The 5,392-nt window shown below is 40.5% G+C and overlaps 1 pseudogene; it reads left to right on the top strand.

Moving 5' to 3' along the window:
* Positions 1-4,547: 4,547 nt before the first annotated feature.
* Positions 4,548-4,783, top strand: LOC116585067 (annotated as a pseudogene).
* The last annotated feature ends 609 nt before the right edge of the window (positions 4,784-5,392 follow it).

Below are 5,392 nucleotides of genomic sequence, written 5' to 3'. Positions count from 1 at the left end.
GGCCACCTGTGGGCGGAAATGACGTCAAGACCTCCCTGCGGAACCCAAAGGCTCTCAGCCTCGGACTGGAAGGCAGCGCCCGCGTCTGTCAGCCCCGCCCACCTCTGCCCGCCCCTCCTCCCTTCTCCCCCGGGCCGCGGCGCTCGCGAGCTGCACTGCGGCTGCGCGCGCCCCTCTGCGGGTGCGGACTCCGCCCCGCCCCCTCGTTGAGGTCCAGGGGTGGCTTGATTTCAGGCTCTAGTGTCGTACCTTTGTGGCCTTCCAGTGACAGGTAGACAGGAAAGTTCAGGAACCCCTTTTTAAACCCGTTATTAAGAGTAGCCGATTTTCCTTGATTTCTTTGGTTTGGGGCTTTACACGATCTGTTTCATTCTTGGAGCCTCTACGTTTAAGTAATGGAAAGTGATTATTAAGCCTGCGAACTTGGCTGTGTCATGGTGTCTTGAGTCCAGCTGCGGACTCGTTCTAGAACCTCAGGCATGGCACGTTCTCTCTCTGAGCCTCAAGTTTTTCTCCTCCGAAAAAATGGAAATTACACTTGCCTCATAGGGTTATTAGGATTAAAGCAACACGCTGAATAGAGGCCAGCACTCAGTGGTTCTCTATTAATGGAAGTCTATTGGAATGCGGGCCTCGTGACTTGTGTTCATCAGACATCTGCTGCCACAGCCGGCCACCAGTGATTCATTTATTCATTTCTTTCAAGTATTTATTGAGTGCCTACTATGTGCCGGATACTCAAAGTAAATGGTGAGTCAACAGTGAACAATTAGCTCTACTTGGTGGTTTTTGTTTCATCAACTCCTAAAAACCTCTTTGGTTTCTTCCCTTTTTTCTGAGCAGCTCTGCCACTGGCCTCATTTCACCTTTCTCACTGCCTGTAGAGCTGCCCTATATTTATTCTCCCACAGGCATATTTAAGAGAGACAGCCTACTGTGATCCATCGAAAACACAAATCCGGCCCTGTGGTTTCCTTTTGATAGCTGCCATCATGCACAGACTATTAAGGCCCTGCATGGCTCAGCCTCTGTCCTCTTGAGCCTCACTTTCTTCTATTGTACGGTTCAATGAGAAACACAGCCTGCAGCCTTTTGCACTCAGCCCCTGTATGCTCTTCCCCCCAGCTTAACCCTCTTCCCTGCCTGGTTCACTCTGTTGGTATTTCAAAATCCTACTTTCACATTACTTTCCTTGTCAAGCCTTCGTGGAAATCCAGCCCAGAGAATTTCACTCCTCCCTCTTAGCACATCTTTTCTTTGTGCATACTTCTGTCATTTCAGTGTAGTTCTGCATTATATTGTGATCTTTTTGCTTATGTCTCTCTGTTACGGAACTCTTTTAGGACAAAGAACTTGGCTAATAAATATTTGTACTCCCAAAATAATAATACTCATTTTGTTTCTGGGACATGCTAAGCTGAGCCTGGAACCAGGGCCTTTGCACTTGCTGTTCTCTCTTCTAGAATAAGTTCTTCGAGGTGTTCACATGCCTTCTTGTCTCAGGTTACAGCTGATGTCATCCCATCAAAGGGGCCTTCCTTGATATCCAATTAAAATTAGAACCGCAGTCACTCTCCATGTTACCATGTTTATTTTTTTTAAGATTTTATTAATTTATTTGACGGAGAGAGAGATCACAAGTAGGCAGAGGCAGGCTCCCTGCTGAGCAGAGAAATGAATGTGGGGCTCGATCCCAATACCCTGAGATCATGACCTGAGCTGAAGGCAGAGGCTTAACCCACGGAGCCACCCAGGCGCCCCACCATGTTTAGTTTCATAGCACTTATGATCTAGAACAATTACTTGGTTTTTTATTGCTTTTTTCTCTCCACTCACTAAAATAAAAGATCTGTAAGAGTAGAAGTCTGTCTGGCATCAAAATGATTGGCACATAGTATGAAATCAATACATATTCTTAAATGAGTAAAATAAAAGAATGAATTCATTCTTTTTTATGAGAAAAGAAACATAATTAAAAGACATACTGTGTGAGCTTTATGGTAGAGCAAAATCTGATCTTTGCTTTCTAATTAGATAGTAAGATTCTGGAATCCAGTTCTGTCGTATTCTTTACTGAACCAGGCCTAACACATGGCACATGGTATTTTGATGAGTATATTTTCTGTTGCCCATGTATTTCTCAGCAATCAAGTCAATAAGTTGGAATTCTATCAGTGAAAGGATGTGGTGCTCTTTCTGTGGGAACAAATAAGATTCTAAACACTCAATCGTGGGCAAGGAGCTCTTTGGGCTGCCAGAGATAATTTATGTTCTCAACACCCAGAGAGCATGGCAGGCGTCCTAAGGTGCAGCTAGCAGGGTGGAAACCCAAGGAGATAGGACAGGGGGTTCTGGTGGGTGTAGTTTCAGGGAGTAGCCCCAGAGAGCAGCCCCAAATCTCAGTCTTCAAATTAATTTAACATATCTGGCCTTTTGTAGTTGATGCATCCTTTTTGTGATATCCAGGCCAGTTGTAGGTGGACTGCTTAAACAATGCAAATTGGAGCTCATCATTATTTTTGTATACTTAAAATCTAAAAGTTCATTTGGATTCAAAATGCACTGGAATCATCGCAAGACATTTCTGTGTCACATTTGTTAGTGAAAGATAAGAAAATGTAAGAGTCTTTAAATAAAATTTAAGTGGTAAACGTTGAAAGGTTATTATATTCAAAATTTCTCATTAATAACTATTAAGCATTCATTAGTTAAATAAGTAAATAGAGGTATCTGGGTGGCTCAGTCAGTTAAGCATCTGCCTTCAGCTCAGGTCATGATCTCTCAGGGTCCTGGGATCCAGCCCTGCATCGGGCCCCCTGCTCAGTGGGGAGTCTGCTTCTGCTACTGCCCCTTCTCTCCTTGTGCTCACTTGCTTGCTCTCTCTCTCTCTCCCTCTCTCAAGTAAATAAATAAATAATCTTAAAAATTAAATAAGTAAATAAATAAGATTTAAGGGTGGGGGAGCACCTGGCTGGCTCAGTGGGAAGAGCATGCGACTCTTGATCTCAGGGTCGTAAGTTGGAGCCCCATGGTGGTGTAGCTGTCACTTAAAAATAAGTACATAAACTTAAAAAAAAAAAAAAGAATTTGAAGAGCTAATCATTTAAAAGAAAACTTGTGTGGCCATTTCAAATTTAAACCTACAATTAAAAGTTACATTTAGAGAAGCAAGTTCAAATTTATAAGATATATTTGGGAGTTTTATACAATTTAATATTTATTCAAATAGAGGCAGTGTTTTGTTTTATTCTCTTCCCTTGTGTTTTGGATTTTATTTTTATCACACTTATGCCATAAATAAACATGTGCCTAAACATATAAATAGATGTGTGTGTGTGTATATGTGTGTCTGTGTGTATTCTATACATATAGAATCCCAGTATAGATGCCTCAATCCCCTCCAGTTTATTTTAGTGACTAGCACAAATACCATCATTTTTCTGTGTTTGCCATGATGTAAGAAAAAGTTGGGACATGTATAGAACTTCTGAGAAAAGAGAGAGAGGACAGTGAATCAAGAACCATCTTGATCTGTACTGGGATTCTGTAGAATCCCAGAGGAGTATAGAGGACTAAACATACAGGTCATGTAGCCTAGACTATGAATTGCTGGTTAACAACCTCAAATACTTTGTCCAGCCTTCTAATTAAAATTTAAAAACAAACATTTTATTATCTAGGGAAATATAGGGCTTCCAATGATGAAATATTTCAGTTCTAATCTATGCTGTTTGAGGGCTTATAAATCCCAATAATATTATTTCTTTGTTCTTTCATTAATCTCAGTTCTATCTTCAGTATCCTGAGTTTTGCACTCAAACGTATATTTGTCCACTTTGTTATAACAATACAGAGTCAACTCTTTGTCAAAAGTTAGAGGAGGAGAATTTTTTCCACATCTAAGTGACTCCCTTTTGCTGAGAATCTTTTCACTACAATGCATATTTGAAGAGAAAGGCTTTCTTACTTAAATCCCCTGCTTCTCTTTCTTGTATGAAAGTTTCATTTGTAGGCAGAAGCAGGAAGAGGGAGGGGGAAATCCTTCACAGGAGATGACCCTTGCTGGCGGTGCCCCTCATGCTGTCAATCAACCAGAGAACCATCTGTCCCACTTTAGATTTCAGGAGCCATCTTGCACATCTGCTGTGCCTTTTCTAATGTCACTTATAGAACCCACTAAAAGCTGTTAGATGAATTAGGGGAACCAGAATGCAGCTGCACATAGCTGATTTTGAATTTTTGCAGCTGGGTCCTACATGGTACTCTCAGTTTTGAAGTCATTTTTTTATGAGATTGGAAAAACAAAGAAAGTAATTCATTTTATAATAATAACTCCGAGGGTCTTAAAATTTTGTTCTCTGAAAGTTTAACATATATTTTTAAAACTCCCACCAAATGTTTAAAATTTAAGCCAACTGTAAATATTTAAATAATTATTCAAGAGCTCTTCTTAAGAAAAAGTACCACATGGGGAAAAAATATTTTTAAAACTGATTCAGGAGTTTCTGCACTCACGCTTGGGCAGTAGGAGCAGATGTACTCTGGACATGCAGAACAATTCCAATGAGTTGGTAGACCTGTATGTGCTGCCAAGATGCTCCCTCGGTAAGGGCATTAGCTGCACCAAAGACCATATGTCCATCCGGATGAACATGGCCAAGGTCGACAAGGTGACATGCAGGTTCAACAGTCAATTTAAAACCAATGCTATCTGTGGGGCCATTCGCAGGATGATGAGTCAAATGACTCCAAGGCCAACAGCATCGTTTCAAAGAATTTCTGATTGGAGAGGATAATGGAGGTGGAATATTTCTTTAAAAGAAGAAAAAAAGCAAATACCCAAAGAAAGAGAGACAAAGATTGATTCAAGAGCCAAGTACTCTCTGAGATGGAAGCAGCTTGGTATCTAGATGCCAGAAGTTTGCATGACTTGAAAGTCATCTCTCCAGTTTATTAAGCTAAAGTATTTGGAGGCATCCATAATTCTTCTAGAAATCTGAAGTATTATCACCTTCAGGACAGTTTCCCTATATCAACTTCAAAAGGACTGAAAGACACAGTATTTACTTAATTGTCTACGCAGGAAAGAATTTTCACATACTTAAAATGTTATATCATAGAACTTAAAAAGCTTGCTGACCCAGAATATTAAACCAGAGGAAATTAGTCCTAGCTGCAAGCTATATACTCTGAACATTCTGTTCAGAGTTTTTCTCAGTATTAGCTCCTGCAGTATTTTCATATGCTTTTTTGATAACACTACATCAAAATTACTTACCCACTATATTGTTCCTTGCAAGAAAAGGGGACACTTCCATTTTCAAATCAACAGTGCCATGCATTCTAGGCTCTTTTAAGAAAGCATATTTAACAAAGTGACTTACAGGGGCAC

The sequence above is a fragment of the Mustela erminea genome, chromosome 2 (assembly GCF_009829155.1).
Source record: "Mustela erminea isolate mMusErm1 chromosome 2, mMusErm1.Pri, whole genome shotgun sequence".
Classification (NCBI taxonomy): domain Eukaryota; kingdom Metazoa; phylum Chordata; class Mammalia; order Carnivora; family Mustelidae; genus Mustela; species Mustela erminea.
Note: the sequence above shows the minus strand (reverse complement) of the source record. Positions and strands in the feature narration are given on the sequence as shown.